Source organism: Sinohyriopsis cumingii, chromosome 9 (assembly GCF_028554795.1).
Source record: "Sinohyriopsis cumingii isolate HCF-2022 chromosome 9, ASM2855479v2, whole genome shotgun sequence".
Classification (NCBI taxonomy): domain Eukaryota; kingdom Metazoa; phylum Mollusca; class Bivalvia; order Unionida; family Unionidae; genus Sinohyriopsis; species Sinohyriopsis cumingii.
The window spans coordinates 39883967-39906548 of record NC_142969.1 but is presented as its reverse complement, the minus strand read 5'-3'; the positions used below and the strand labels follow the sequence as shown (position 1 = coordinate 39906548).

Here is a 22582-nt window from a genome sequence, read left to right as displayed (position 1 = left end):
TCATAACCTTCCATATTAGCATTATTACCATATTCGTATGCATAATTATCGTCCTCGTCAAACACTTCTACGACTACATCTGATTTGCTTTGCAACAACAACAATAATAATAGATAGATAGATAGATAGATAGATAGATAGATAGATAGATAGATAGATAGATAGATAGATGGATAGATATGCTGCAGCTTTCATCACCCTAACACCATTTGTAGAAATATTCTGACTCCTATATGCTTCACATCTGAAATGCATTCGTCATCCGAAAGCCCGTGGGCAAGGTATATATAGTCAATCGCTTAAATGCTATTATTAGACTGATTTCGTTAGCGGGTTCATCGTCGGTTTCCTCCAGGCCATAATTTGCAGCAGTTCTACAGGCGACAACCAATTTAATTATGCCATATCAGTTGATGTTATAAGAAAGCCGACCCATTGCTGCTGCAGCAGAGACACGATCGTCTGCCGAGTGTTGCCAAACGACCGAACTATAAGCCAGTAAGTAAAGTAGTTACTTGCATATTTATTTGCTTATTTATTTATCTATCAAATTTTATTTACAGCAATTGTCTCCAATTTTAACATTTTGTAACAGTGAATATCTTCTTGAATTATTCCTGAAGCTTTGAAACGATCATGATTTTTGTCGCTGTCCAAATCATAGCTTGCAGAAAAGAAAAACGTAACTTCTCGAAATATGCCTGTTTTTCTCCTTGTTCTTGAAAATACAGTAATTTTCATCACACTTTCGGGTGAAATCGTTGATGAATAGACGACAACCGAAGGGAACATTTTCTCATATGAGAAATTTGCGATATCGATTTTTGCTAGATCTGTACGAATCAAAGAAAAAAAAAACAATAAAGGTACTTGAACTTAACCATTATTCAAGAAATTTCATATATTATTTCAAATTCCGGTATTAAAATCTGTTCGGATAAATTAGGAATGCAGAATTTTGTATTAGGATGGTTAGGAGAAATCACGTATAACATATATTTCTAAAGTTTTGATCGACGAAGTTCATAATTGTTTCATATTTCTGATATAATCGAATCATCATTATTAACATTCACAATATATGAAAGATAATTAATTGATAAAAGGGAGTTGCGGGAATAAAACATCTTACGATCGATATATATATATATATATATATATATATATATATATATATATATATATATATATATATATATATATATATATATATATATATATATATAATGAAGTATAAAAGCACGGCGATCGAGAATTCAAGGTTTATTGCAAGACTCTACAATTTAAATGCATATTTGGCACCATTCATTTGATTCCTTAGCAATTTCAACCACACGTTGTAAATAGTTGGTTAGGCTTTGGAGTCCAATTTGCCTACATTAGACTTGATAAAGTGAAGTATCTAAGAACAATGTTCAGATACTTGCTTCTAAACACTGAATACATTAGACTTGATAAAGTGAAGTATCTAAAACAATGTTCAGATACTTGCTTCAGGACACTTTTGTTCCCCGGTTATCTCAAAAATGACTTAAAATTTAGCAGATGTGTAAACTAAGGAAATAAACAGCCATGGGTATAAAGTGACGAAAATGTCTCTATATTTACGATGAATGCAGTTTTTAATTCTACAGACTGTAATCAAAACTAGATTTGAAAACAATGAGAAGAAACAAAATTACGACGTGAACTAAATGCTGAGTATGAAGCATGATGTTTGTTTGTTGGGGGGGGGGGGTCTGGGAGGGGTAGTTCACTTCTCAGCTGTAGAGACTATACTGTAGACTAATGAACCCTTAGTTTGTTTTCTTATATATTGAATAAATATTTCAATGTTTTAGAATTTATTTTATTTAATTAAGTGTTTCCTGCTTAACTGCTCAGATAAAAGTTATGTCTAGAAACGATAAAAAAGGCGCTCAGCATTAAGAGACTATTGTTGGGACTGGTCGGCCTGATGTCAGGATAATGTGCCTGGGTGGGACATGATGCCACATGTCTGCGACATGATGCCCCAGTGCTAGACATCACTATAAACTGCAATGACTGAAAATTTTTTAAAGCTACGTTGAAAATCCAAATCACGCACACAGAAAGACACACACACGCACACATGCAAGATTCAACTATTCCAGCTCCGTAATATGTTCGTTTGCTAACACAACATATTGTGTAGGTTCAGCAAAGCCTAGGCGTACAGTGTTATCTTGTGTAGGACCATAAATCTCCAATCATGAAGCGAAGGAATATTAATTTTATTACAAATTATGTTGAATTGATTTAGATCTGTATTATTTCTCCTTGTATTAAATGCTTGATTATTTAGTAGTGGTACAGAACAATCCGGATATATATTTATCTGAAAGTATATATTAAATCTAAATATTATTTTCTACTTAATGAGGGTAAAAATGTATTCTATAGATTTCAAATGTATATAACACTTATTTTCTGTACGATGTATTTTTATCTCATTAAATTAATTTTCTGCATTATCTTGTATGGTCCGGAATATCAAATATAATGTGCTACACTTGGTTGAATGAAAGGAGAAGCATTTGCTTTTTCTTAGTTTCTTTCTAAACAAAAAATATATGATTTATTTATTTCAAAAAGCAACTGATTGTTTTAATAAAAGCCATACGTAGACCCACCCTCTACGCGTCGCGTTGCTCATTCTAAGAATTCGCCTCCGTAAGAGACTCGCTGGCCTTGTAGCCTTGTTTCTCGTTTGAATAATTTAATAGATCTCCTACAGGTAAGGATATTTGAAATTATAAGTCGTAATGATTGGAGCACAGTAACATCGAGTGACAATAACATACTGTTTTTCAGTTAAATCTGAGAGTGCGTTGTCTGTATATTTCGATGACCAGTGATCTCGGGTTTTCAGTCAAATCTGATGACCAGTGCAGGAATATTTCAGATGATAATTCGAATGGGGTTTTCATAAATTCTGATGACCAGTGGTCTAGGGTTTTCAGAAAAATGGTCATATAAAATAATAGACCAGAAACACTAGTAATTTTAGTTACATAAAGATAAGATTAATACAAAAAGTTAAAAATGTTGGTGAAAACTGTTTAAAGAGTCATTTTTAATCACATCTTAAAAATAATAAGTTAATAATATTGGAAAAGTTAATATTTTAGGTTAAAAAGTATACTTTTTTGAGCGATTTAAAACGGCATTTATTGCCAAATGTTTTCAAAATATACCCAAAAGTATAACTAATGATATAACTGGCTTAGGTTCTACGCTTTCTAACCTACTTCTCCAAGTCCCCATCATCAGAAAATTGATCCGAATTCTAATGTTAATGTGTATATCTACAGACCATTTCTAATAACATGGTTTCAGGTTCATATCCTGAACGGTGTCTACCGAGTTGAGCGATATTATAAAAACACGCACGATGGCACGCACTAATTATCGGACAATAGCAAATAGTGTCCTTCGTTTCTTCCAAAAATGCATGGGTAAAAATAATAATATCGATTAAATGCATATAGTGATTATCTTCATACCTTTTGACTTGTATTTTTGATACTTAGACTATTTATTTATTATACATTGTCAACTACTCGCATTTACTGACAATAATCTGAGACTGTTAAATATAATTTCAAGGAATAATTTATAAGTCTGTCCCAACAAAAAGATACTAAACGTCAAGGATTTCTCAAATTGCAACCCATTTATTTCAGATTGAAATCTGACGTTTGTATTCGAACTTACCGTGAACTCTTAATAAGTAACGAAATTTTGTAGCGCCATCTAAGAAAAGTGAATAAAAGTAATATTGAAAGTGAAGTCGCATAATGAGTCCGCAATCGATTTTGATATTAATACACTGATGTTTGACAGTTGGCTTATTACAATTCCTGATTACGGTTGATGTTATTACATTCACGGGGGATGCTTATTACATTTGCTGTTAACTGAATTATTACATTTACGAATTACAATAAATGATATTATATTTACCTGGATTTCTTATATAATGTAAAGGTTTTGTTGAAATTTAACGATAGTCTTATCGGATATTGATTGCTGTTAGCCATGTTCTTTGGTATTGATTTTCTTTTCTTTGTCTTTCATCAAGGTTGCAAAATGGGTTATCATGTTGCGATCATCGTGGTCATGGTGGTGATGAATACTGTTCTCCGCGCTGCAGAGATCGAAAGAGACAAGTTTCCCTGTGTTGCAATTCTTAGAGCGTGCAACATGTTTTGCCGGTATGTCACTCCAATGGAGAGAGAGAGAGAGAGAGAGAGAGAGAGAGAGAGAGAGAGAGAGAGTAATGAAACGAAATTATATCTTGATAAAGGATATAAGTATACATGTTAGATTACTTTTTATTCGTTTGTTACTTAGATTCCAACCTGTTTTCGCTTTGGCTTTAGCAATAAACCGCCATACCTTTTTGACTAAGTGCACGTGCCCATCTAACGAATGGAACATTGGCTTGGATATGTGCATTTTTGCTTAACAGACACACTCGCATACCAAGTCATAATTACAGTCATTCAGGAGAGAGAGAGAGAGAGGAAACGAAATTATATCTTGAAAAAGGATATTACTATACATGTTAGATTACTTTTTATTCGTTTGTTACTTAGATTCCAACCTATTTTCGCTTTGGTTTTAGCAATAAACCGCCATACCTTTTTGACGAAGTGCACGTGCCCATCTAACGAATGGAACATTGGCTTGGATATGTGCATTTTTGCTTAACAGACACACTCGCATGCCAAGTCATAATTGTGGTCTGATTACAGCCATTCAGGATTACTCGACAGAAATTAAGGCATATGGAGGTTAATATAGGAAGCTACACAAATGTACCCAGACAGAGGGGAAAGTCTTATCCATAGATCCTACACAAATGTACCCAGACAGAGGGGAAAGTCTTATCCATAGATCCTACACAAATGTACCCAGACAGAGGGGAAAGTCTTATCCATAGATCCTACACAAATGTACCCAGACAGAGGGGAAAGTCTTATCCATAGATCCTACAAGATGATATTTGATAAGATGAAGTTATATATGGAGGATTGTACGCTTTGGGTTTGGGGGTTGGTTTTAATAAGTGAATACATTTTGAATTTGTTTTTTATAAGATTCAATATTGCATCATATGGATGTTATTTTTATGATTGAGATAAGTGTGTGAGTGACACTCGAAGAGAGTCCAAAAAGGACGGGACAGTTGATGCCAAATTAAATTACAGACAACATTAGTATGTAGAGAGACGGCAGATGAGTCTGGAGTATTTGGCCGACATGGATGATGGGAAACGGTTGTTGGACGTTCTTGCGCAGTAATGGTGAATACGGTGGAGTGGTCAACTGATATGACTAAGAATGCGTGCAATGACTTCCGTTAACATCAGTAACATGGGGCAGTCTGCAGGTCAGGTGTAACCCAAAGTGATATGTAATTGCAACTAGTTTGTGTGCACGACCAGTTCATCTCCAGTTTCATTTCTTAAAATTGACAAGGTGTAGTTTTTTATATTAGCCAAGGTATAGTATGGTACAGTGATAGTATATTTCTTGATTAATCAAAAATATAATTCTGATCTCCTATTTTGATATGACTGGCACCATCTAAGGAAATAATAAGTACTTGAGTTTCTTTGCGTCTTTCAGACAGAAGAACCTTCCATGCCCACCTTCCTGCTTATACTGTCAGGTAGCGTACTCTTCCGACGTACCCTTACAGAAAAGAGACCCCATGGGTATAGACGGCCTAACGTAAGTACAAATATTGACAATCTTAATGTATTTCGCATCAGCTGAAAGACCTTTAAATTCAGATGGTTTGCACTGGTATGCATCGCTTTTCTTTAGAGGATTGGCTGTGAAGAATGTCATAATAAATAAAATCAGCTCCGCATGATGTCTTGTTGTTGCTGCTAGTTTAAACTGGATTCTGACTGTGACAGATATGCAACAACGTACATCGCTGTTTCTGCAAAGTTACGTTCATATATGAAACAAATGTCATCTAAATTGAAAGGAATCAAACCCGACAGACTATATTAAAACGAAACTGGTACGTGTATTAAGTTTCCATTAATTTTGCGTTTGTTCGGAATTAATAAGCAGTTGTCGTCAAAATGGCATTGTCAGTTTATTAGACAGCTTCTTGAAGGTTATGGCACAACTAAAATCTTCACAAACCAGACAGAGTTGAATATGTTATACGGGTTAAATTGTTCTTATACGCTGATAATATTATATTACTCACAGAAATTGTAGAGGGTCTCCAAAATATGTCTTGACGTTTTGCATGAGAAATGCTATCAATCAAGTCTTAAAAATCAAAATTGATGAAACATGTTCTGACAAAAGTAGCGAGCTATTTAAAAATATTACCTTTGTGGACAGTGGTTGAATCTTAGAAACTATCCATAAATTTAGATGTCTAGGTTAGGTGTTCACCTTTCGAGCTTCTGTCATTTTAAACACTGACAGTACTCTTCAAATGATTTAAATATATTTGGTAATTTGTTGACATCACATCGAAACACTTATGCTGATGTTACGTTAAACTTAAAAGTGCCAAACCTGTATAATTGTTGTAAGTATTTTACTTAATTATTGTTAGTATTTTTTTAAAGTAACCTTGTGCTGTGATAAAGGTATATTTGAAGTTATATAAACTCTGCTGGGAAAAGCATTCTACTAAAATCTAAATTATCTACTACAAAAGGGCTTAGTTGTTTAAGAGTCATAAAATATAATAAAGTAATAATAGGTATGGATTTATTTCAGGCAATTAACACATTTTGTTGAAAATACCAACTGCATTAGCACGGAGGAATATCTTCATTGCTAATTTTGGAGAGAAAACTATTTTGTAGTGAAAATACTGAAAGTGCGACATAAGACGGCGTGTTCTTCATGCGAATAAATAAATAAATAAATAAATAAATAGTGTTATTTAGTCGCATCAGAAATTTTTTCTCTAGCCACGCCATTCCTGCCTTTCTTCCATTGCAACATTCCACTTTTCGTCTGCCGGACAAGTAAACAGTCGGGTTACGCGCTCGATTTAATTTCAGCATTTTCTATATTCATAAACAGCAGTATACCGGCCTAAATCTGAGGGTTATCACTATACATTGTAGGTCAGTGTTGATTAGCACTATATGATATGATTAAAGGAGATCTTTGTTTGTTGAAACTGAACTTCTCGTCGCAGTGTTTGCAGTCACTGGACAACATCTTGACACACAACCGAGTATACGTGATTGAATAAATAAATAAATAAATACTGTTATTTAGTCGCATCAGGAATTTTTTCTCTAGCCACGCCATTCCTGCCTTTCTTCCATTGCAACATTCCACTTTTCGTCTCCCGGACAAGTAAACAGTCGGGTTACGCGCTCGATTTAATTTCAGCATTTTCTATATTCATAAACAGCAGCATACCGGCCTAAATCTGGGGGGTTATCACTATACGTTGTAGGTCAGTTTTGATTAGCACTATATGCTATGATTAAAGAAGATCTTTGTTTGTTGAAACCGAACTTCTCGTCGCAATGTTTGCAGTCACTGGACAGCATCTTGACACACAACCGAGTATACGTGATTGAAGGCATTATCCTTCCAACATGAAATGACTGCACATAGTACTATATCACCGGATGGGAATTTAACAATATGGGATACTTTTTGTACGGAATTTAACATTATTGGGTACTATCTGTATGGGAATTTAACATTAACATTTGGAACGGGGTGGTGTCAATTGGCAATTAAAATTACTGTTTGGAATGGTATGGAGTCCATGAGATTTAACAATAACGTTTGAGGCGTTATGTGGGTGCATAAAATGAAATGCGGATCTTGCTTTATAGGTTGCGCTGCTACTGATGCAAACAGCCTTTTCTGTCTTTTTGTATATTTGTTTAACCCACCAAGGTTTAAAGCGGCTATGCGATGTCACTTGCATTATAACCCTGACATCCTGGTAGGTTTTAAGGTTGTTCTTCGATCGATCGCCTAATGGTTGGCTAGTCCCTTTCGATCACGACCGACTGGCCGTACAACTGCATATGATAATGATTGAGCCAGCCCTAACGGGTTCAGCATGTGTCGTCGCTAAACCTAACAAGGTGACTATATAAAGGTCGCAGCGAACGCCTTTATCATTATTGCAGTCATATCAGTTTTTGATTTGTTTACCGCAACGGGTTGACCGGTCTTCGATTCACTCCATGTTTTTAGTTACCCTTGGTACTTTTACTCTGAGCCACTGGCTGCAGAGTTGAGATGGAATGCTTTTAAAAAGGAGGGAAGGGTAGAGAGGATTGCAAACATCTCTTTTTTTCCAATATGAAAGTGGGTGTGGAATGGCTTAAAAGGTTTATGGGAAGTGTTGCGGCTCATTTAAATTTTGTATGCTGCCCTATCCCCCACATGGTCCTTTTCCTGTCCTATCACGTGTTCTTTTTGAATATCACATTGCATTTCAGTAGAGGGCTCGGACTGTGTGAATCGTTTTGTCAGCAGTGCTGAGAGGTTTTGAGTCTATGTATGAATAACGTTGTTGTTGTTGTTGCTGTTGTTGTTGTAGGGTTTAACGCCATTTTTTCAGCACACGATAGGCTATACATGGCGGCCAGTATTAATGGTGGAGGAAGAACCCGGGAAAATCCCTGAAAGAACCACCGACCCACGAGAAGCTACTGGCAAGCTTTCTCACATACCCACATTAGCTGAATCCGAGACTCGAACCCACTCAGACAGAGGTGAGATGGCAGTGATCCGTAACGGAGAACGCTTTAGACCACTCGTCCACTCGGGGCCCCCATGAATAACGTAAATCAGGTGTAATAATATTTTATTATCCATACTTCAATAGGCAAAAGGAATAATTTGCTTCAATTTTTATTTTGGAACATGCGTATGACACGTGCTTTTTCAGAGTGTGTTTTTCCGACGACATACATACGTACAAACTATAGGTGCGCGGTATTACCGGTGTACCGGTTTATCGCAGTATGTTATTTTTCTCGGTTGAACGTACCACGGTACTTTTTCATTGTACCGGTACGTCGGTAGTTTCCGTCAGTAGGGAAATTTCCGAAGAATCTTATTACTACTTTAGTGATATTAACAGTGTGTTTTCATTACTCTAGACATGTATCTGTAACAAATTAATGGTGAATTTTATAAATATAATCATGTTTATTATTCTTTAATCACATGTTTTACACGTATTATGTATGCCAACGCGCTGGCCGCATGGAATATTGTGAAACATATTCAGGGCAAATTCAATCTTAGTAAAAATTTCGGATTGAAAGAAAAAACAATCAGAACAAGAAACATCCCCACGTATCATGTTTTAGTTTATTTACTAGCGTTTACGAATATATATATATATATATATATATATATATATATATATATATATATATATATATATATATATATATATATATATATATAACCTACGATTTTAATTACCGTAATTGTTTCAGTATGAACATTACCTAATGTCTGAAGTCCAATTAGTATGATGTGGTTTATTGGGAAAGTGTGTTTTATATTTACTTACTGGCCCTCTCTGAAATTATCTTGCCGAGGCATTGGCATGCCACTCAAAGTCTCCATGTCCATTAAATCAATAGTGTAACTAGAAAAAGCAGGCATCAGTATCAACACTTATTATATGCTCATTTTTTTCCCCCGTTAACTTTACATTGTGAGAATCGTTCAATATTCCCCGATACTGAACGCGCGCGACAATACACATATAGCATTCACGTGAATAAAGGAACTACTTTCTTTTGTAAATAAGCAATGGACTCAGACGCCAGCACTTTTAATTTGTAAACAAATCATGTACAGTCGCGTAGAGGCTCTTTACGTTATGGTTGTTTAAATTTGTTTCTGAATGAACTAAAACATGTTTCGTGGACTGCAAAAAAAAACAACAGCTGTCTTGACATTTTGCGTTGATACAATGTTACGGATTTAGGCTAGCCACCTTATATAAATGACGGATTAGGTCCTTACAAATAACAAGGCATATAACTGTTTTCTTTAGCTGGTGATAAGAATGGCAAAATAAAATATATTTACAGTTTTACATCCTGAATTTCCTCAAAATGTTTTTTCTTAATTCTGCAAATCCGAATTACATGAGCCATGTCATAGGTTTTCAATCTAGATTACACATTTCGAAAGTGTGCTGTAATTTCGATGATAAGTGCAATTGCATCCTCTTTACTGCACTCAAAATGAAATACACATTAAATTCCATAACGTCTTTTTGAAAATTGCAATTGAAAGACTTCATATTTTTCACACGTTATGATTTCAAACATTCAATGACAGAAACAGAAACACATTTGCAGACGTAAACAAGCTTCTCCCGCGCCACTTCAATCCGATGTATTTCATGTATAATTTGCACAGATGAATCCAGTCCAAAATCACAAAACTTTCGTCGAATCGAAACAAAATACCAAAATATATTCACTCCAGATCAAATGGAAATGTTGTTGCAATGCGCATTCATTCACAGTATGACTGCAAATTTCAATTTTAACTAAACACGCCATTTTCTTTCGAAAGTTATGTCGACCGCGCGACTAAGTTCAAATTTATCTGGGTGGAGCTATGTGCGCATTAATAATGATGTCATTTTGTAATGTCAACTCTGCGCTTGTGTATTTAGTTTGGAATACGGCATTCATTCATTTACGTTGTTTCTTGTAGTGTATTTTGTTTATATAATTAAACCTTAGGTAGAATTTTAAAAAAATGAGCATATAATAAAAAGGTTACTGCATTTGTATGGGAAAATATGAAATCGTTTTGTCGGAAGGATATACTGCACTCACAAGTTCGTGCAGTATTCATTCCGAAAACTCGTTCATATTTTCCCATACAAATGCAGTAACCTATAATTCCTTTTTTTTCCCCAATAAGCTCTCTAATGCGGGCACGATGTATATGACGGTATCAGCTATAGTGGAAGCTTGATCATTTCCACTTTAGTTACAGCTCTTAGATTGCAACATATATTTTACGAAAGAATTTGTTCGTTCTCCACCAGCTTTTGTGAAGATTTGTTTCGTAAACTCTATGTCAATCTGTTTCCCAAAACCAGAGAGAGAGAGAGAGAGAAAGAGAAGAAAGGAAGTTCAATCCTCTTGAAAGAGGTGTCACTTGATGATGTAATAAATCCAGCTACATGTCGGGGAATCTTGGCATGCGAGAGTACACGGGTCGAGCTGCAAAGACAAAGCCTGTTTGAGCTTCTGGCCAGCAAAACTCTATTGAAATACTCAACATATAAAATTACATTTCGATATCACACTACAACAAGCTCAATTTGCGGATATAAGAAATACATATAAAACTACGATATTCTTTCACTTACCAACATCATACTTGTATAATAACTGCCGTTTAGAATATAATACAGATAATTAAATATCGAATAATTTCACGATAGTAAAAGAATCTAAAATTCAATATTTCAGTCTAATATCGTAATTGAAATATATTTTACTGAATTCATTATGAAAAGTCAACATACACTGGTCAACAGTGAAATCATTACTGACTTGAAAAGGCCCTAATCTGTAGTATTTTGGTGTGCCGAACACGAATATAACTGTGAAAAATTTGTATTGGCTCTCGTTTTGAAGATATTCATATACCTCATTTTCTATGTTTCACTGTGTAAATTTCTCCAGTAGGACTGCAGCAACATCCGGAATAATGATGTAACATTGCATAATACCATCATGCTCACATCATCCACAGTTGATTGCATCATTTTCTGATGCAGTGCAATACTAATGCCATGCGGCTGCTGAAGTAAGTTGACGTCAGCAGTGTACTATACATGTGTAGGCCTATTATACTAATGCCAGGCGGCTGCTGAAGCTGACGTAAGCAGTGTACTATATAAAGCCCAATCAGATAGGTTCAGCATTTAAAATATTTTAGACGTTGTGCGAGACAGTTCAAGCTACTGTTACATAAAACTTATTATTTTATCCATTTACGTACAATAAAGAACAGTAATGCCTCGAAAGTGTGTTAATACCGCGGACAATTTTTGCTATATTTGTGGGGAAGTGACATTTGCCAACCAGAAGAAAAGTATCAATTCTCAAGTGAAGAAGGCATATCATCTTTACTTCGGATGCAAGGTTGGTGACCAAGACAAGCCTTGGGCTCCGCATATATGCTGTGCTACATGTACAACACAGCTTTCACAGTGGTTGAATTGCAAAAGGTCATCAATGCCGTTTGCAGTCCCAATGGTGTGGAGAGAGCCAAGCAACCACCTAAATGACTGTTACTTCTGCTTGGTTCCTCCTCTTTCCGGCGGAATAACGAAGCGAAAGAAGTCGAGAATAGTCTACCCAAACATTCCGTCTGCATTGAGACCAGTTCCACATGGTGAGGGACTTCCTATTCCAGAACCTCCAGCAGAATATTCTCTTGATTCATCTGACGAAGACAAAGGTGAGTCGACCTGTTCTTCTCCTGGTCCATCAGCATGCAGTGATCCAGATTTTCACTGTGGTGCATCATCAACCCCACACAGAATAACACAGGAAGAACTAAATGACCTGATTCGTGATTTGGACTTATCAAAGAACAAGGCAGAATTGCTAGGATCAAGACTCCAACAATGGAATCTTCTAGAAGAAGATGTCACAATTACTGCATATCGAAAGCGCCACCAGCAATTGGAGCCTTTCTTCAGAAAGGAAAGTAATCTGATATTCTGTTCCGATATTGAGGGCCTCATGAATGCTTTAAAAATCACTCATGACCCACAAGAATGGAGACTATTTGTGGACTCTTCGAAACTGAGTCTCAAGGCTGTGCTTTTGCACAATGGAAACATTCTTCCATCTATTCCAGTAGCGTATGCTGTCCACATGAAAGAGACATACGATAACTTAAGGCAGCTACTGAATTCCATTGAGTATAACAAGTACAGCTGGCACCTCTGTGGTGATTTGAAGGTAGTTGCCCTTTTAATGGGACTGCAGCAAGGATATACAAAATACATGTGTTTCTTATGCGAGTGGGATAGCCGAGCAAGGGAAATGCACTACATGAGGAAGGAATGGACTCACAGGCAGAATGTAGCCATTGGAGAGAAGAATATCCAACACCCAGCTCTGGTTGAGGCTCAGAAAATCTTGCTACTACCCCTTCACATCAAACTAGGTTTGATGAAGAACTTCGTGAAAGCCATTGACCGGACTTTGCCAGCATTCCGATACCTGCATGAAAAATTCCCTCGACTCAGCGAAGCAAAGATTAAAGAGGGAGTTTTTGTGGGTCCTCAGATTCGAGAGCTTTTCAAAGATGACCGGTTCAACAACTTGCTGGAAGGTGACGCGAAACAAGCATGGAATGCTTTTCGCCTAGTTTCTACGAACTTCCTCGGAAATGTTAGGGCAGAAAACTATAAGGAACTAGTAGAAGACATGTTGATGAAGTATAAGAAACTTGGCTGCAATATGTCTCTAAAGATTCACTTCCTTCATTCCCATTTGGATTTCTTTCCTAGCAACTGTGGTATTGTTAGTGATGAACACGGCGAACGTTTTCATCAAGATATCGCAACAATGGAACAAAGATATCAGGGAAAATGGTCCACTACAATGCTGGCTGACTACTGCTGGACACTCCTCAGAGATGCTCCCGAACAGCTGTACAAGAGACAGGCGAAGAAATCTAAGATGTAGTCAATGACTTGATTTTTTATAGGTAGGCTATTACAGTTGACCTTTTACTATTGGAATGCATTTCGTTATGTAAACATTAATTTCTTGCAGATTACAAGAAAACTAGAGCCAATTTTGCAATTTGACTGTCATATTCGTGTTCAGCACATAAAAATTGATAAGAATTGACTAATTTTATTTCAGTAACATGACTTTTGTAAAAATTTGTTGTCCAGTGATATTAAACTCTATTATTTAAAGAGTATTTTATTTCTAAATTAACTATTACTGAGTATGAAGTTTGTAGCGAACGTTGCTTTTACTATAATCAATAATATAATAACAAGCAAATACAAGTTCTTCAAACAAATTAACTTTCTAATACATTTTGTTAAACAATAGCAAAGAAATATTAAAATAATCTAATGTTTAAACATACTGATGTTAGGTTAACATCTTAACGCTAAACAATCTTATAACACTAAAACTCTTATACTTTGATAATCTTACCTGTAAAGACAGAAGTCTGTTTGAACTTCTGGCCAGCAAAACTGGTGTCAGCCCGTGGCTGGGGCTTTATATACCAGTTTCTCAAGACAAAGCCAAATATGGGTATGAGTCTTAGTTCTTTTGCGTTGGCCAGAATCTCAAAACGAGGCTTCGTAGTCTCTACAGATTATCGTCTGGGTCTATGTACATTATTACGTAGGTACTTCTGCAAGATCAGCGTATTTGCCCTCTAGAAACATCTATGGAATCTGTCTAGTTCATCTTTTTACGTAACCTAATGAATGTACTTTTTTCTGAGTCTGAGATACAAGCAATGTGTGTATAAGACGGTTCGTACTTGATCATAATAGCGTAATCATTGTTGAATAGTAGTATATAATTGTAACAACGAATAAATGAATTCAATCTCAATATATTTTAATAGAAATTTACTTTCAATATAATTTATCAACTTACGTTTAATACAATTCAGAGAAAATTTCAATCTTATTACTTGTGCTAAAAAAATTGTGTCCTAATATATACAATATTTAGCATACACATAGCAAATTCATTAACTATAAGGTAATGTTCGTTTAATTTTTGGGGTGGAGGTGGGGCTGTGATGACGTTCGAGCTGAGATATTTTCTTTATTTTCCGTTGGTTTCTGGTCTCCTTTTAGATAATTCATATGGGGTTTTTTTTCTTCCAACTAGTATCATTGAATAATAGGGTTTTATGTTGCTATAATTCAGAGGAAGATATTACTTTCAGCTATTGAAAGACGGAAATTAAACCAAAAAAAGTGTCATACCCCTGCCCCAGAACACTGAATTATTGGTCCTTAATATAATTGCGGTATACCGTGGTACATACCGTGGTACGTACCGTGGTACGTTCCAAAATATCGCGGTACAGACGTTTTCGTATTACCCATCTTTAATACATACATACATACATACATACATACATACATACATACATACATACATACATACATACATACATATGAAAATATAATATCTCTATTAGAATTTAACATTACCTATGGAATGGTATAGCAAACCGATGGAATTTAACATTACCTATGGAGTGGTATCTCAAACCGCTGGAATTTAACATTACGTTTGGATCGGTATATCACTTGATGGGAATTTGCATTATGTTTGGGTTTGTATAGCACCCTATTGAAAGTTAACGCCGTCTGTAATTATAGTGCCAATATGGAAAATTAACACGTCGGGTTAGTAAAGGGACTGAAACACAATGACAGACACACAAAGACACGCCTAATGATAAAGAAACGTTTCGGAACTGGTAAAACAATGTTAATTTCAAGGTAAGATTCTATGTTTAAAGTGTATTTGCAGTACTGTGGAAATTCAGATTCTCTTTTATAGTGCAATAGGGAGACGATACAGATGAACTTCCAGGAATAGTATAATTAGTATACTTTGTTTAAAAAAGATACAAACAAAAGATATCAACCAGTTTCGATTAATTATATGTATAACTATGATCAAGTGATTCAGGAGACTAAATATACATTATTTTTGTTACTTTGAAAGAAAGAGAGGCAAAAATATGCAAACTACCATGAAATCTTTGCTTAATTATCTATTTGTAATGTATATTGTGTAATAATGACTATACAAATTATCGGTGCGGTGTTTGAGGTTGCAATTTAAAACTCTTTGATAATTCTATCGTCTGCTCAAATTCAGCTCTCAGCCAAAGCAACGACACTATTGTATCAACTTTCTCAAAAGAAGTTACAATTTATAAATTTGACGACATGTTTCGTGCACCTTTTAACTGCACTGGACTTGCATTTTTTCTACTCTTGGAAATTTGACAGACAAATACACAACTAATGACAAACAATACCCACTCATATAAATAAACAAGAGAGGGGATATACTAGGAATGGATTTCTTCACCAACAAACTCTCTTACAATTCAACACATAGAAACAAAAGGATGAAAGAAGGAGCTGATATTATATTTCTTCTTCATACAATAAAACAAACAATTACACGTAGACAAATACACAGTACACGTAGACAAATACACAGTACACATATACATATACTCAGTACATGTAGACAAATACACAGCACACGTAGACAATTACACAGTACACGTAGACAAATACACAGTACACATAGACATATACTCAGTACACGTAGACAAATACACAGTACACGTAGACAAATACACAGTACACATAGACAAATACACAGTACACAGACAAATACTCAGTACACGTAGACAAATACACAGTACACGTAGACAAATACACAGTACACATAGACATATACTCAGTACACGTAGACAAATACACAGTTACACGTAGACAAATGCACAGTACACGTAGACAAATACACAAGTACACGTAGACAAATACACAGTACAAATAGACAAATACACAGTATACATAGACAAATACTCAGTATACGTAGACAAATACACAGAAAACGTAGACAAATACACAATACACGTAGACAAATATACAGTACACATAGACAAATACACAGTACACGTAGACAAATACACAGTACACGTAGACAAATACTCAGTACACGTAGACAAATACACAGTACACGTAGACAAATACACAGAACACATTGACAAATATACAGAACACGTAAACAAATACACAGTACACATAGACAGATACACAGTACACATAGTCAAATACACAGTACACATAGACAAATAGGCAATTACACCTCTTCATTCTGCGCTGAATGTAAATGTCTTCTGACCCGAGGTCCGTATTCCACATTTCTTGTTAAAAAGCAATGCCTCTTTTTGTACATGCGTCTCAGACTTACATCAATCTTTCTTTGTTTAATGGTCCACTTTCGGCTTCACGCAGACGGGGTGACCTAGATCGAACGTCATAATGAAGATTCGTAACAGAGCACGCTCAAGAAAGCTACATGTTTCCTCTACGAACAATGTTTATTTTTAACGCGTGGAACACTTTTAAATAAGACGTATCTTTAAGAATGTTCTGCTCCTCTCAGCGGCGTCACGGGGGGGGGGGTGCGGGGGGTGCTGACCGCACCAGGTGACACCATCAGAGGGGGTGACACCCAAATGTTTGTCTATAAAATGTTCGACTTTTGTGCAGGAAGTGTTCCATGGGGGTGACACCATGAGTTACTGTACATGACTGTCTATAAAAATTTAGAATTTTTGTGCAGGAAGTGTTCCATGGGGGTGACACCATGAGTTACTGTACATGACTGGGTGACATCATGAGTTACCGCACTGGGTGACACCAACCCTAGTGACGCCACTAACTCCTCTCGATATGAATTTTTCCAGAAGAACAAATTGGTTCTCCACGTGAAACTAAGACATTTGTCTTATAAATCACGCATAGATATGAGACTGCCTTACTTAATAGGAGACGATCATACTTGTAATACGCTTTTATATCAAATTTGTAAAACTCATTTATATCGAATTTCTTATGCTCATTTACATCGAGAGACAATAATAACCGAAAAGAGTTTTGGAGTATGAAGACGTGATGAGAAGAACTTTATGTACGCGCAGTGTGAAAAACATGTCATTTGTTTTTTAAAAGCATTGTTAGAACACACTGCACACCCACCCCAAATTATATATAAAGTGTATTATTGGCGCTGTTTAGCTTTTCCATCAGTTTCTAAGTCATCAGAATTGAAGAAATGTTAGAGTAAGTCTTGTTTGAAGGGGGATATTTTATTGAAATATAGCTAATTTGTATAAAAACATTTTCATTTTTCTAATCTAGACTGTGTACTTCTAAATCTAATAAATTTATCAGATTTTAATTTGTTTAACTATTAGTTCCAAGTAATGTAACTTTGCCTATTATGCATTTGTTCCTCAGTGCTAGATTGAGCAGTTTACATTGAGCATGATGCTAGCTGATCTTTTATTTTTCTTTCAGATTTAATGATTACCTGTTTATGCGACTACTTGGACGTGACCTTGACGGTCAAATATAATTTCTATATAGGTAAACGTTTAAAAGAACTTATCGCGACTACTCTCTCTCTCTCTCTCTCTCTCTCTCTCTCTCATGTACGTATTAGATACCAATATATTAAATAATAAATATCTTTGATAATGGTCCATTCTCCTTCTATGCCTCTGCATGGCGAAGACTGGATTGTGATCTCATTTTTTTTTTAAGTTGCCCATTGTATCTTGCAGACAAAAACATTACCCTTAATTCTAATTTATAGTTAGAAGACAGTCCTGAAACTCCCCATTTAATTGTATTTGCAAATTAATTGACACTTCATATACTACTGATGGTGATAATACTACTACTGTTACGACTCCATGGTCATAACATAAGTAACAGAAAGAAGCAAAACCAAAACGTTTTGTAAAAGTTAATAAACAATTTAATTATCAATGTAATAAATGAAAATGTGACAGGAACTTACAGTCTATTCATTGAATCCTAAATAATCCTGAGAAAGTTCTATTAAAGTCCAAAACAATGAAAAGTTCCGTATAAATTTCAGATCCGGAAATGTACTGGTATGCCAAGAATCGTGATTTTGTCAAACTGGAGTTATCCATGGCTTCTTCTGAATAATTTATATAAGGTCCAAAATAATATTATAGTCGAACGAGAACATTCTATTTTCCACTGTACAGTCCAAGCAAATGTTTTTGCTTCTCATATTATATCGATGTACAACATAACACACGTCTGCAGATTTGATGTAACAACCAAAACACAAGAACTAAGAATGAATTCAAAATAGGAATGAAATTTGGTTGTTCAATTCTCTCCTTTTATACTTCTGTTACGACCATATTTCACAACATACCACCATACTACTCAAACAATATTTCGAAATACATGTCCATGTGACCTAGCCCATCATATGGTAAATTACTTAATTTTTCTAGAACAGTCCAAACCCTTTCAGCCAATTAAACATTCGCCCAAAATCATCAACAATTCTTATTATTGCTCGTAGTAATTGTCAACGCATACGTAATCATCTATTTATATATCCTATGTAATGTTACGCTCTTAATATTTCTAAAACAGACCTTTCTCACTAAGGCAAAATCTAACTAAAGATAATCACTTCAATTTACAGCCATGAATAAAACGTTAAAAAATATCTAAAATTATGTACCAAGATTTACAAAACTATAGATATTCATAACACTACTACTACTACTACTACTACTACTACTACTAATAATAATAATAATAATAATAATAATAATAATAATGATAATGATAATGATAATAATAATAAACTTTATTTAAAGACACAAAAATAACTGCTCGCAAACGTAGAAACAATTATGCAAATTTTCTTTACATCACGTTTTTCCAACAGGATGTAACACGTTCTGAGATGGTGATATAACTCACATTAGTTCAGTTTCATTCAGCACGTGCACGTGCAAATACACACATACACCCTTGACCCTTGACTACCATCTACAATCAACTGTCCCATAATACAAATTTTAGTGAATGTTTGATATAATTAATTTTCAGCAGGTAGCAATCATTACGTAAGTTTATTGGGATAATTATTTGTTCAATTTTAGTACATTTTTACTACGTTTGTAATAACACCCTTGAATGCTGAAGACATTAGCGCAACATTCCTTCTGATTTTTGTCACGTTTGCAATATGAGTCACATTCGTCAGGTAAAGGCGTTGAGTATATTAATTAACGAAGGTATTCCAGCCAATCTGATCCAAATATACCCAACATATAAGAAAGGACACCTGATCGGTCTAAGCGACATACTGACATACTGGTACATAACCGAATTTCTGTCTAATGGGAAATGTAGGCGCAGGATGCATATGTTTTCTTACGGCGGTTACGGTTGGCTAAGAATGCCCAACAAAGACCTGAGCAAAATCAAATTGTTTTATTTATCTTTTGGGGGCAAGATAAACAGGTGTATGTACTAACACGCAAATTGACGAGACCACGGGACGTCAAATTATGGTGCGTTAGAAAATTTCATAAAGTCGATTATATCACGGTTCGTTTCAATGAGGTATTCTAAAGGATATGCATTGCAGAATTCAGGCGGTAACTAATCGCAAATCATTATGTTCGCAACTTTCAACATATCTAAGGGAGGCAACTTGCGAGAACTAGAACACTATCGGATTACTGGTCACGTGTAACTGTTTAAACTAACTCCATGCCATCATTTCATTGAACTAAAAAGACGAAGAAAATCCTGAACCTCATTTCTCATATTCTTCCTTTCGACTGAAAATGACAAAGACCAAAACATAAGTTGTGAAACATTTTAACGTATTTATCGCCTCTTGAAATGGGTCACCGTCTAAAATGTGCACAAGCAAGGCACTGGAAGAGCCGTTTTACATCTCACTTTAAAAGCTCCACTGACACCAGTTCGATAGTATGTATGGGTGTCATCAGGGCCGGCGCTACCATATAGGCAAACTAGGCAGCCGCCTAGGGCGCTGATTTCAGGGGGCGCATTTTTAAAAACAAAATTATTGTTTATAATTTTAAAATTTATATTTTCCGGGGGGAGGGGTGGCGCCAGAATCTATCCTTGCCTAGGGCGCCAGATAGTCTGGCCCGGTCTGGCGCCGGCCCTGGGTGTCATAGCCAGATAGCAGAGATAATCACCACTGCATGAAACAAACCTGAAAAACTTGGTTCATTTTATGATTTTGCTGCACGCGATGACGACTTACTGTTTTCTGTTAGTCATGTCAGCCGCCCGGAAACCATATGTAGGGGAGGCTACATGTACTTTACGAAATGTTGTCTTTGAGAGAAGATTTAGTTCGTGCACTGATAATTCATGAAAGATTCCCTTAGGATTGAAAAGGTATTACGCTTATTAATGTCGATATGACAAGAACAAAACTAAATCAAATAAAACACATTATTCCACACCACTCCAACATAAAAGAAAACGGCCCCTCTTCAAATATGTCATCTGACCAACGGGATCAATTGTATATGCCTTTATTTATAGCTGTTTAATTTATACTTTAGTGGACAATTTCATTCTTCCAACAAAAAAAAAGACAACAAGAAGAAAAAATTAAATAAAACAGGTCATGTCATAAAACATAAACTTGACTCTGCCGTTACAACTAACCAGTAACTTATACCAATAAAGTAACACATTGAAACATTGACCCTCAAGTCAAATAAACTGATAGAAAATTCCTCTAATCATCATGAGTATGTCCAGTGCTTGTCAAATTCTCAAGGGAATTTTTAGCATCCCAGATGTTTATTGGTGACATCAACACAAAATGCAAATAAATTTGTTGTGAAAGAATACCAATGTTCTGCATACTATAATTGAGACACCCGTGAAGGAGAGTTCGGTCCATAAATTGGTACTACAGAAACTGCTGTTCATTTTTACATTTCAAATTCAAATAATCATTTATTTTCTTGGTTTTGTTCTGACATATTCCTAACTATATATTACTTTTTGACCTTTGCAAACAATTTAGCTCCAAATAAGGCAATTATGATTACTCTTTTTAGCTAATCTTGTGGAAAAAACTCTCAAGCAAGTAAAGACAACAAAACAACATTTTGTAGAAAGTTTTAGATAACTTCTTCTCGATGTTCCATCCGTCAAAAAAATATTAGAAGTATTTTTTATGTTTCCAGTTGAATTGCTAATGTCAATATTGATAAAACAAAATTCTCTGTATAATTCACGTTTTTACTTGCTGTAGTGTTTCTTTTACATATTGTTTCTCTCGTTGTAGATTGTAGTCATCTCTCACAAACCGCCTTTGTAAGTTGCTGTAGAATCATTCTAAGGTCATTCACCCTATAACCATTTCGAAAGAAAAACCTAAGCTGTAATGAATGATGAGATGGATGACCATGGCACCCATGTCCTTCGCTTAGTTCTGCATCATTACAATCATCTGAACATGGGCTGAAAGAAGAAGCAGAGAGCATTCATCAGTGAAAACAAACTGACCACAAATATTGATAATAAATGATCAAAAGTAAACCTTTTGTGTATTTTTTGTTCATGTGAAGACGCTTCCTGGACCCACCTATGTCGACAGGAATTTCAAACTGTTTCATAACAATCACGTCAGTAATATCAAAGCATCTGGCATACAGCATAACGCGCCGGTGTTAATACATAATTTTTCACTTGGTGAAACTAACATGGTAAATGTTATTTACCTCTTCATTTTGTTTATTAATTTAATAAAAGTGTCGCATAAGTCACTTGGGAAAACTAGAATTTACTGCATTGCTTTATCTAAATCACACACACACACACACACACACACACACGCACACGCGCATTTAGGGCAGCTAGAAT

The 22582-nt window shown here is 35.4% G+C and overlaps 1 long non-coding RNA gene across 1 annotated transcript; it reads left to right on the top strand.

The window, feature by feature from the left end:
• The first annotated feature begins 453 nt into the window (after positions 1–453).
• Positions 454–22209, top strand: LOC149791600 (uncharacterized). The gene is made up of 5 exons (XR_016423191.1): positions 454–498; positions 4106–4238; positions 5659–5763; positions 18173–18241; positions 22005–22209. It is a non-coding gene; the product is annotated as an uncharacterized LOC149791600 (long non-coding RNA).
• Positions 22210–22582: the final 373 nt, after the last annotated feature.